We start from the raw sequence: 13216 nt of genomic DNA, 5'->3' as shown, positions 1-13216 counted from the left end.
AGGGACGGTGGGGGGTGGGAAGCTGGGGAGAGATAGCAAGGGGAGAAATGCCAGATGTAGGTGATGGGGAGGAAGGCAGCAAATCACACTGCCACGTGTGTTACTATGCAACAATTTTGCATGTTCTTTGCATGTACCCCAAATCCTAAAATGCAATAAAATAAATGGGAAAAAAAAAATAACAGATATAGAATACCCAAATTATCCTATATTAGATCCATAGCTCAGAAAATTCTTTCTACCTGTCTCCATCTCCCTTTCCATCTTTATGTCCAGACTCAAATAAGTTGAGGAGTGAGTTTCAGATAATAATTAAACAAATTTTAATGACAATCTTTAGAGGACTCAGGATTATTTTGCAATTTTGTTTATAAGGTCTGCAAGACAGAAAAAAAAGATGGCAGGGAAATAGTTTTCATGGTTTCTAAAAAATATTCAGCATAAAAACCAATAATATAAACAAACAATTGTTAATAAGGATTCTTTTATGAGAGCAAAATTAGTTTAACATTATAGGAATAAAAAAGCAAATGAAAACTATAAGTGCTTTATTTATTGATACTGCATTTCTGCATGTAATACCATTATTTCTTTGTAACTGCAAAATATCTATAGATAAATTATTAGAATGTACAGGTAATATTGTTGAGTTTTTTCACAAGGTCAATATGCAGGGATTAACTTTATTTTTATGCAGTTACAGTATATATATTTTAAATGAGATAAAAATACAATATTTATAATATTATTGAAAAATACCATAACCCTTAGACTAAGCCTTTAAAAAGATTTGCAAGAAACCCACACTTACAAAAATAATATTGGGAGAAAATTAAGGATGACTAGATAATATGAAAGCTTTTGATGTCTTAAAGTGGAAAATTTGGTGCCATAGACATGTCAGCCTCACAAATTTTATTTATATATTCAATGCAATCCTAATCAAAAAAGATGTGGAAAATAAAATGCTAATTTAAAATGTATGTAAAAATACAAAGGTCCAAAAATAGCCAAGAAAATAACATTAAATCATAATAAATCTGTAACCGTAATCTATGATATTATTCAAAATCTAGACAAGTAGAACAAAAAACATTGTAGAAAGACCAGAAAATCTGTATAGAACACTGGATTAAGAAACAGGTGATAACAAAAAAAATGGGAAAAATGAAGTCTTTTCAGTAAATAGTACTGGATCAATTGAATATCCTTCTTACTACCTCCTAACAATGCAACGTTTCTTTCCAGATATATTGTGTATCTAAATTCTAAAGGCAAAATTCTGAAGATGTCAGAAAGTAGTACGAGTAGTATCTCTAACACTGAAGTGGGAAGAGCGTCTTAAACAAGAGGTGCAAATAATTATTCAGTTGCAAATTAGACAACATTAATATTAAAAACTTCTGTTAAAATATACATTTTCTAATCAAAGCCTTAAACACCACAAAAATTTTGTGAATTTTTTGAGAAAATACTTTAAAGCTTGTATCAGATTGGATCTAAATGAGGTTATTGCCAAACATTTTAATTATCAGAAACTGAAATCCTTTTTCTAAGTATTTTACAAATTGTAAAACACTCCGATATTCCTTGTAGCCTTCATATAATTTAATATATTTAGTGATATTACTATGAAAGATTAATTTCTTGTAATAATGTCATACATAACTTCTTTTATGAAAAGCATATTTTCAAACTTTAATAGATTGAAATATGCAAGCGTGAGAGGAGGGTGAGGTCTGAAAAAGTTCCTATACTGTACTATGCTTATTACCTGGGTGATGAAATAATTGTATCCCAAACTCTCATGACGCACAATTTACCTATACAGCAAACCTCCACTTGTCCCCCTGAATTTACAAGTTAAAAATAATACAGAAGAATAAAAGGGAAATGTGTCTCACAAACAAACAAAAATTCAAGTTTTGTTATTGAGTGTCTGTATTTTAAAACTTAATGTTAATTACAGGTGTTTCCATAGCAGCATGCTGAGGGAAAAGACAATAGAATTTGAAGTGGACATTTACCATGGTTTTTGGACTAGCTCCTTAAATGTTCTATTTCAGTGTCCACATCTATCAAACTGAAATAATATTTCCTTTCTAGGATGATTGTCATGATTAAAGAAAATGGGCAGATGAAAACCCGCCTAGCGCAATGTCTGATCCATGCATTACCTACCTTCTCTCCATAATCATAAAAGAGTTGTAAACTTGGACTTTTAACAGGTAATAGTTCTGTTGATACAATTAAAAATAAAAGTCACGATTTGTCTATGGGGTACAAAAATACGGTTACAGAGAAGGGATAAGTTTTAGTGTTAACAGTATAGCTAACAATGATTTATTGTATGTTAAAAGTAGCTAGGAGATTTGGAATGTTCCCAACACAAAGAAATAATAATGTTTGAGGTGTTGGATACCCAGTTACTCAGATTTGATCATTACACACTGTATGCTTGTATCAAAATATTCATGTACCACACAAATATACAGAATTATTATGTAGCCACACTAATGTTAAATAATTTTTTAATAATTTTTTAATAATTTGGCTACTACTAAAAAATCTTTTTAAGCATGGCACATCGTTGTCTTTTCAAAAACTTTCTCTAATTGTATGTTTCAAAAGAGAAGATAGGGAAGTGTCAGATATTTAAAATAGTCACGCCAGGATGAAGCTCTGACAGAAAGAATAAACGACTTTTCTCAACTCTGAAAAAAAAAAAAAACTGTAGGGAATTCATGAGCCCCACACATTGGTGTGCCAGAATGTAGGGATTCAGACCTACATTATCCATGGGTACCCCGAATTCGGTGGTGACAAAGGAATGAGAAAAAATACAGATTAAGAGAAAAAGAAGGACCAGGGGGACATTGCTTTATTACTCTGGAGGAAACAGTGAAGGAGCTGAGCTCTGATTATTCACACTAGTTATGGATTATAATTACTTTGATCCATAGGGTTGGGGTGAAGTCATTGTGGAGTGAATCAGTGAGATGGAAGTAAATTAGTGGCCAGAACTGATATATTATTCTAAGGATTGATAACAGTAGTGGTTTTGGGGTTTTACAAAACAAGAATGTATGGTTATTTTTAGCTTATTATCTATGTGCAGCTGGTGGAACTCGGGCCTTACAAGGAGGCTACAAGTTTGGCTACGTTACAGTGCTATGAAGGAGTTTGAGCACAATGTTTATGGTAACAGAGCTTAGGTCACCCTGCACCAGAACATGAAGCATGGAGAGGCCTTCCTCCTCAGAGGCCTTTTGCAGCCCTCCGCAGTTTGTTGTTCCTTGTTTATATGTTACTCATAATCAATTTATGTAGGCACTCTGTAAGTCCTTTCTCCCTTGCTGCTTTTCCAACATAACCCCCTGTTTTTATCTAAAACCGTCATTCCTGTTATCGTTTGTTCCTGTTGTCAGGTTTCTCTTCGAAGTCAGCTTCAACATCTGCAGACTAAGAACAAACATTATAAACAGACACAAACCAACACAAAGTTTGCAATGGTTGATTCACAGAGAGTTTTTATCCATCTTAACGGGTTAATGCCGGAGAGTCTGTTAGCAACTCCAGTAAGAACATCTGTGCCGGGCAACAAGGTAAGGTGAGCCTGAGTTGCCTCAAAAATTTGCTTTTTCAGTTTAGCTATATCTAATGTTAAATTACCTTCTTTCCCTTATAAGTGATGCTTAATCATTTCCTAATGATGTTCAGTAGCATTTTAAGAACAAGGAATAATACAAAAATTTGAAGTATTCCAATCACATTGCATTTGGATTTTATGCTCCAGACTTACGATTTGATCTCTCATCCAGATTACTGTTAGAGATGATTAATTTGATTAGCTATAGGAATGCAGAGCTACTCCTGCCACAGTAGCTGTAGCTGTGATTGCAATTAGACCCATTATCACTATTAAAGTAAACATAAATCTTTTTGTTCTATGTAGAACGACTTTTAGGACTTCGGTGACAACATGTATAGAGGGAGAAGCCTCCCAAGATTTGTTAAGAGACACAGGTATCCAAACTCCTTCTCGCGCTTGGACAAGTAAGATAGTATTTCCTTTTACTGCCACCCCAACTCCAGGAGTACTTACTGCTTTGGTGATAACCGCTGCTTATGATAAGGCTTTAAATGTCTTGATGGTTTCCACACCGGCTGTTGATTTGTACGTGGAGAGACACAAGCAAATCCTCTCCCCCATGTTACTACACTGGTGTTTTGTTGTTTTTTTTTTTTTTAACTTTTTGTTAATGGATTTTGCCACCAGATTATTTGCCCTAAGTTCTCATTTTTGGATTATTTAGGTGTTGTTTAGCAGCTGTTATTTGTTGTCCCCTTGGCAAGCTTAAAATAATTTTTTTGTTAGTAATACTAAGTTAAATTCTATTGTGGGGTTTTATGTTCCCTGTCTCCCTCTTTTTTCATTTTACAAAGCTAGGTAAGCAAGTACAGCTTTATTTTGGTGAGCTGTTTCTTGGAGGCTTCTGGATCTGTACTTGCAGACTACACAAAGAGAAATAGAACAGATTAATAACATAATTATAACAGCAATTGTAGATCCTCCAAGTGTTTTTATGCAAATTTTAGGGCTGCCAATCTATTAGCAGCTTTATTAAGCACTTTGGAACCTGACTTACTACCTACGTTTACATTTCTTTTCTTAAGGAGTTGGGACCTAGAAATGTTTTGGGAAATAGGGCAGAGGTTGTTCTTCTGTAACTACTTCCTGCTGAAAAAGGGCATCGAGGGACCGTCCCTCCTCCTTGCTTGCTGTTTAAAGGGCCTTTCCAGGTGCTGTTTTATTTTAATGTTTATAGAAAACTAGATGATACTTTTAACTTTTAACTAATATGTTTACACAAGGAATTTATTTTTCTTACAATTAATGCTTTAAAACTTGCTTAGACTTTTAATCCAAAATTTATACAACCTACTTGCATAAAATTTCTTTTATAACATTTTTACAACTTTGACTGAAAAACTTAGACATGCTAAACTTTCTTTGTTTTATAACCTTCCTTACTAAGGGTGCAATCATATAGCTTTTTAAATATTTCTTTTCTTTACCTCTTTATGTGTTTTTTGTGTCTTGCTTTTTGTGCCTCTCTCTCTCTCCTTGCCTTCCTCACCTTTCTCTCTTTCTTTCACACACACCCTCTTTCCATCTGTCAACATACCTTAACCCTTCTTCTAACATTTTTACACCTTTCACAGACAAACTTAGACATGCTTTTACTTTCTGTGCCTCTCTTTCCCTTTTTTATCTTTTTCTCTCTTTGTCTTTTACACACAACCTCTCTCCGTCTTTTACACACAACCTCTCTCCGTCTTCCAACATACTTTAACCCTTCTTTTAACATTTTCACTTACTGTGCCTCTCTCTGTCTTCCTTCTTTCTTTCTCTCTTTCTCATTACACACATCCTCTTTCCATCTTTTGACATACTTTAACCCATTTTCTAATATTTTTACACCTTTCACGACAAACTTAGACATGCTTTACTTTCTGTCTCCCTTTCCGTCTTCCTTTTCTCTCTTTTACACACATCCTCTTTCCATCTTTCAACATACCTTAACCTTTCTTTTAACATTTGTACTTTCTGTGCCTCTCTCTTTGTTTTCCTTTTACACACATCCTCTTTCCATCTTCTGACATACCTTAGCCCTTTCTCTAAGATTTTTCGGGCCAGAACGAGACTTGTTTTGAGCTGCTGGGCTTTTCCCCTGCTGGCATAGGTGCCGCTCCTTTCTGCCAGCAAGGTTCCAGGCACACAGCCTTCAACCATTTTGTTGCTGCTGTTGCCTTTTAAGATATTAAGTAGGTTTTGCAACTTATAGTTAATTAGGATTGTTTTTTAACTGGCTTGCTTCCATTTGCTCCTTATTAATTTACGGGCTAGTTGTAATTTCTTTTCCTTCAGAGGTTACAGCTTTACTTAAATCAGATTTTAAAAGAGCCACATTTAAAAATTTTACAACTTCTTAAATTTTACTTAAATTTTAGCAGAGAATTACAATTTGTGATGTTACTTGTTTACGAGAACACACGAAAGTTTACCGTGAGACACCTGTGAAGAGCAGCATGTAGGTATTTGAACCCGGCCCTGCCCAGCTGCTTCTTGCTGTTTGCAGCTTTTCACTTGCATTTGCTTGTGTTGTTTGCTCCTCTGCCCTTGCAGCATTTGCTGACCTTGGGCTGAGCCTGTTGGCTTGAGCGCTGCTGTTAGAGCAGCAAGTTTTACTTCTGAAATGGCCTGATTTCTCTAATGGAGGAATGTTAGGCGGATCTGACCAATGTTTGATAAAATACTCAGGAGGAGCTGACAGACTCCTTCTTTTTCCTGAGCTCCTTCTTTATAAAACAATAAAAGACAAAGAAAGCAACAGAAGAACGAGTAAGAAGGCACAGAGTTATTGAAAACAACTGACAGAGCAAGCAACTAATAGTAACTTCCCCTCTTCTCTTAGGAGGTGCATCCCATTGTTACCCTGGTATACTTCCCGAGCACGTCTACCTACCCTAGCGCTGATTCGTTTTGTCCTTGGGGTTTCTTTGTCTGTAGTTCCTCCACTTTACCATGCTCAGGTGTGCCTTCACCAAAATTCTTGATCCCCACATTGGGCGCCAGTATGTAGGGAATTGATGATCCCCACACGTTGGTGCACCAGAATGTAGGGATTCATGAACCCCACATTGGGCACCATAATGTAGGGAACCAGCCCTACATCACCTGTGGGTACCCTGGGTTTGGTGGCAACAAAGGAATGAGAAAAAGACAGATTAAGAGAAAAAGTGAGACCAGGGGGCCATCACTTTATTACTCTGGAGGAAATAGTGAAGGACCTGAGCTCCGATTATCCACACTATGTATTGATTACAATTACTTTGATCTATAGGGTAAGGGTGGAGTAATGGTGGAGTAAATCAGTGAGCTGGAAGTGAATTAGTGGCTGGAACTGGTGTATTATTCTAAGGACTGATAACAGTGGTGGTTTGGGAGTTCTACGAAACAAGAACATGTGGCTATTTTTAGCTTATTATCTGTATGTAGCTGATGGAACTCGAGCCTTACAAGGAGCCTACAAGTTTGGCTACATTATAGTGCTATGAAGGGGTTTTACGTCCTTGAGCACAATGTTTATGGTAACAGAGCCTAGGTCACCCTGCACCGGAACATGAGGCATGGAGAGGCATTCCTCCTCAGAGGCCTCCTGCGGCCTTCTGCAGTTTGTTGTTCCTTGTTTATATGTTACTCATAACTGATTTATGTAGGTACTCTGTAAGTCCTTTCTCCTTTGCTGCTTTTCCAACAAAAACAGTATCTTCATTGACCCTATTCTCACTTTTTATTTACTATTGCTGAATTTACAAAATAAGAAGAACAATTAAGTATCTGGGTGCTTTCTGTCACTGATAGAATACAGCATATTACATGCTATAAAAAGTACATGTAAATGCTGTGACCATAAAATGCCTTGTATTTTAGTAGCTTGAATAGTTATATATCAAATTACCGTTCTTAGAAATATTAAAATTTTATCTTTTGTTCAGTTACAGATACAGTTTTCAATTAATCTCACATAAATATTTGGAAGTTGTATACAAGTTCCAACTCACTTTACATAATTATTTATCTTAATTTTTTCTATAATTTAAATTAATTTATCTTATGGATTCTTATTTTGCTAATACACAACTTCAATATTTTAAATTTCTTCCCTTTCACAGGAATTAACCTAAATTTTGAAGAGCTGATATAGTGACTATGAGTCAGGCAGGGACCCCTGTTTATCACAGTCTATGTCTGTGCTTACTGGAACATTCTGAAAAATATGTTGGTTCTTATTTGTATTTTGTCAAAGGGCCCATAAATTGCTGCTAAAGTAACTTTTGTTGTGGCTATGAGGGCTAAGTCAGGTTTTCTTGACTTTTCTAGATGTATGAAAACATTCTGCATCTCCTGGGCAATTCTGGATTACAGGAAACATCTCATTCTAAAAAGTAGGCAGCTCTTTTTTAATCTGGTATCTTGTTCTTTCTCAGGGTCCCAGAAATTCTGAGATTGCACAGACAAATCTGGGGGTTCTATCACTTCTTTTCTTTCAATTTTGAGTACCCCTAGAGAAAGGAAAGAATGGAGTTTATGGTTCTTCTTGCCTTTGGGGCCTAGACTACCTAAGTTCTAATTATCTCTGACCTTTTTCTCTGATTCTCAGATTAGGAAGCAATCCTGTTTTGATAGGTGAACCACTTTTGTCTGATTCACCAGGTATCTTTTAAATCTATTGTTTTTTTTCTGGAGGTATGTGTATATTTTTGCTTGACAAGAAACAAGGTTTTGAAAATAAACTCAATAATTGAATCCTTTCTACCCCTTTCTGGGATATCAATGCTAAAGTGAATAAAAATGTGAATTTCCAATATTAAGGCAAGGGCCACAGTTACTAAAAGGAAATATGAATGATTAAAACCTTGGTTTATATTTCAAAATGTTATACAGATAGAGATAAATACAGCAGGGGCAGATACCTCCCTAAATAAATTTTACTTTATACGAAGGATAAAAATGATATATTTTAAGCAGAAGAGTGATGTGTCAGTTTTAATAAAACGCTGACTACAATATCAGAGATTGTTGCTGGATTTCCATGGTTGTATATGGAAGAAAAGACGGGGAACAGGAAGACTGGGGCTATGCTTTAGGCATAAAATAGTGATAAATTCAAGTTCAGGTAGTGCCAGTGTAATTAAAACTAAAAGAAGAGACTTAAAAGACATTCATAATTTAAAGTTAGATAGGAATAGGTTAACTGGGTCTGATTGGTGAGGGGAAAAGGAAAGAGATTGTTTAATCTGGGTTTTCAGTTTGGGCAACTGAAAGGATTGTGACAATGTTCAGTAAGAAATTGAACACAGGGTTGGGCACAGTAGCTCACTGCTTTAATCCCAGCACTTTGGGAGGCTGAGGCGGGTAGATCACTTGAGGTCAGGAGATCAAGACCAGCCTGGCCAACATGGTGAAACCTGTCTCTACCAAAAATATAAAAAATTAACTGGGTGTGTTGCATGCCTGTAATCCCAGCTACTCAGGAGGCAGAGGCAGGAGAATCTCTTGAACCCAGTAGGTGGAGGCTGCAGTGAGCCGAGATCCTGCCACTGCACTCCACCCTGGACTACAGAGCAAGACTCTGTCTCAAAGGAAAAAAAAAGGAGGCCCTTTACGTTCCTTGTTAGTTGTATTCCTAGGTATTTTATTCTCTTGGTAGCAATTGTGAATGGCAGTTGATACTTGATTTGGCTCTCTTTGAGTCTGTTATTAGTGTATAACAATGCTTGTGATTTTTGCACATTGATTTTGCATCCTGAGACTTCGCTGAAGTTGCTTATCAGTTTCAGGAGATTTTGGGCTGAGACGATGGGGTCTTCTAGATATACAATCATGTCGTCTGCAAATAGAGACAATTTGACTTCCTCCTTTCCTATTTGAATACCCTTTATTTCTTTTTCTTGCCTGATTGCTCTGACTAGAACTTCCAATACTATACTGAATAGGAGTGGTGAGAGAGGGCATCCTTGTCTAGTGCCAGATTTCAAAAGGAATGCTTCATACCACTGCTCAACAAAATAAGAGAGGACACAAACAGATGGAGAAACATTCCACGTTCATGGTTAGGAAGAATCAATATTGTGAAAATGGCCATACCGCCTTAAGTAATTTACAGATTCAGTGCTATCCCCATCAAGCTACCAATGACCTTCTTCACAGAACTGGAAAAAAACACCTTTAACTTCATATGGAACCAAAAGAGAGCCCACATAGCCAAGTCAATTCTAAGCAAAAAGAACAAAGCAGGGGGCATCACACTACCAGACTTCAAACTATACTACAAGGCTACAGTAATCAAAACAGCATGGTACTGGTACCAAAACAGAGATATAGACCAATGGAACAGAACAAAGGCTTTTTCTGCATTTATTGAGATAATAATGTGGTTTTTGTCTTTAGTTCTGTTTATGTGACAGGTTATATTTATTGATTTGAGTATGTTGAACCAGCCTTGGATCCCAGGGATAAAACCAACTTTATCATTGTGGATAAGCTTTTTGATGTGCTGCTGGATTCGCTTTGCCAGCATTTTACCCAGAGGAGAACATTTTTCAAAATTGAAGTCAATCCTCTCAAACCATGCCTCTGCTTTAGCAGTAAGGGTGATGTCATATTTTAACTCCTTTGTTGGCATTTCAACAGTGTTTACAGCATCTTCACCAAGAGTATATTCCATCTCAAGAAAGCACTTCCTTGGCTCATTCAAAAATAGCAACTTCTCATTCATTCAACTTTTATCATGAATTTGTTTCAATTCACACATCTTTAAGCTCCACTTCTAATTACAGTTTTCTTCACATCTTCACCACATCTGCTGTTACTTCCTCCTTTGATGTCTTGAACTCCTCAAAGTCACGATGGTTGGAATTAATTTTTTCCACATCCAGTTTATGGTGATATTTTGTTTTCCTTCCATGAATTACAAATGTTAATGGCACCTAGGATAGTGACTCTTTCAAGAAAGTTTTCAATTTCCTCTTTTCTATCCATCAGAGGAATTCTTACCTATAGTACCTGTAGCCTTACAAAATATATTTCTTAAATAATAAGACTTGAAAGTCAAAATCGCTCCTTGATTTATGGGCTGCAGAATGCATATTGTGTTAGCATGCATGACAACATTAACTTCCTTGTACATTTTCATCAAAGCTCTTGGGTGACCAGGTGCATTGTTAATAAGCAATAATATTTTGAAAATAATCTTTTTTTTCTGAGTAGGAGGTCTCAACAATAAGATTAAAATATTCAGTAAACCATGCCATTAACAGATATGCTGTCATCACGACATTGTTTCACTTCTAGTGCACAGGCAGAGCAGATTGAGCACAATTGTTTAGCACCCCAGAATTTTGGGGATGGTTAATGAGCATTAACTATAATTTAAAATCATCAGCTGCATTAACCCCTGCAAGGGAGTCAGCCGGTTCTTTGAAACTTTAAAGCCAGTTGTTGACCTCTCCTCTCTAGCTATGAAAGTCTTAGGTGGCATTTTTCTTCCAAGAGAAGGTTGTTTCATCTATATTGAAAATCTGTTTAGTGTAGCTGCTTTTATTAATTATCTTAGCTGGATCTTCTGGACTCTTTGCTGTAGCTTTTACATCAGCATTACTGCTTCACCTTGCCCTTTTATGTTTTAGAGAGAGCATCTTTTCTTAAACCTCCTGAATCAACCTTTGCTAGCTTCAAACATTTTTCCTGCATCTTTCTCACCTCTCTCAACTTTCACAGAATGGAGGAGAGTTAGGACCTTGCTCTGGATTAGGCACTGGTTTACAGGAATGTTGTGGCTGTTTTTTTTCCTATATGTGGACCATTCAAACTTTCTCCATATCAGCAACAAGGCTGTTCCACACTCATATTTTTTGTGTGTTCACTGGTGGAGTAGAAGTTTTAATTTCTTTCAAAAATTTTCTTTTTACATTCACATCTTGGCAGTTTGGTGTAAGAGCCCTCGCTTTTAGCTTAGCCTTTGTCATGCCTTCCTCTTGAAGCCTAATCATTTCTAACTTTTAATTTAAAGTGAGAGACTCTTTCATTTGGATAATTAGAGGTCATCATAGGGTTTGTAATTGGCCTTCTTTCATTACTGTTGTTTCTCAAGATACAAGGAGGCCTGAGGAGAAAAAGAGAGATGGGAAACAGCAGGTTGGTGGAACAGTCAGAACACACACATTTATCACCATCCTGCATGTTTCATGGTGCCCTAAACAATTACAAAAGTAACATGAAAGATCACTAATCATAGATCACCATAACAGATATGGTGTCCATCTGTCACATTTTATTACTATATAATAAAGTGTTTGACATATTGTGAGTTTGACATGTGAGAATTATCAAAATGTGACACAGAGACAAAAATTAGCACATGCTGTTGAAAAAAATGGTACTGTTAGTCTTGCTTGATGCAGGGTTGGCACAAACCTTCAATTTTTAAAAATTTCAGCAAATAACAAGAAAGTAAACCACAATAAAATGAGATACGCCTATATTTCTTTCTGGTAAATATTTTCTTCTGAATTATTAATTTTCATTTTCACCACATCTAATTTTCTATTAAACCCATACATTGATTTTTACATTTTGCTAGTTTATTTTTAGTTCTAGAATATCAATTGTTTCTTTTTATTTTATTTACTGTGTATTTTCATTGAGTTTGATTATTATATATTTTAAATTTGTCTTAATATATTTGTTTTTATATCTAAAATAATTATGTGGATGCCCAATAAAGTTGTTGTTGTATATCTATATAGATAGTTGGATAAATAGATATGCATATATATATACGTTGTGACTATATATATATATATATGTATGCATGTTGAATTTTCCTTAGTTGCTGTCTACATAAGACAGAGACCCAAGGTTAACCTTTTCTTCTTTCAGTAACCTAGCCTTCAGAAATCACATAACTCAAACATAGAGAAGTTTCAAAATTGAGCTTTTATTCTTATGAGAGCTATCTCTAATTCATGTTTACCATTTTTACCCACTTTATTTAAGTGTAATTGAAATACAAAAAAAAAAAAACTATATCCGTGTAATATGTTCAATTTGATTATTCTGGAAATGGGTATACACCCATACAACTATTCTGCAAAAAGCAGGGGAATTTTACATTGACCTCTTCACTTTAACCCTTTATGATCTCCTTTCCTTTTGACTTCAGATTTATTAACCTTCACAAAGCTCTGGTAAACTTCTCAGTCTTGTTGCATTGCTCAGTCTTAATATATCATTCTATAAAATATCTAATAGATAATGTAAATAAAAGAATATGGAAGATATATCCTAGTACATGGCAGGGTAACCAATTAAATATTATGATTTAACAAAATTCTTTTCAAATTTATGTATAAAACAAAATATCCTGTAATTTATACTGAATACACATGTACATATACATATATATTTAATTAAATAAATAAAATAAGAGATAGGGAAATACGTTTTTTATTAAAATAAAGGACAGTCAGCAAAGTACAACTTTACTGAAATCAGTAAAAAATTAATGATGATGCCTCATTTTTTGGTCTTTTAAACAAGTTTCATATATTTTTTGAAATAGGTCTCCTATCTTTATTCTTAGCCCTT

Source organism: Cebus imitator, unplaced genomic scaffold (assembly GCF_001604975.1).
Source record: "Cebus imitator isolate Cc_AM_T3 unplaced genomic scaffold, Cebus_imitator-1.0 Scaffold114, whole genome shotgun sequence".
Taxonomy (NCBI): domain Eukaryota; kingdom Metazoa; phylum Chordata; class Mammalia; order Primates; family Cebidae; genus Cebus; species Cebus imitator.
This window is presented reverse-complemented; position numbering follows the sequence as displayed.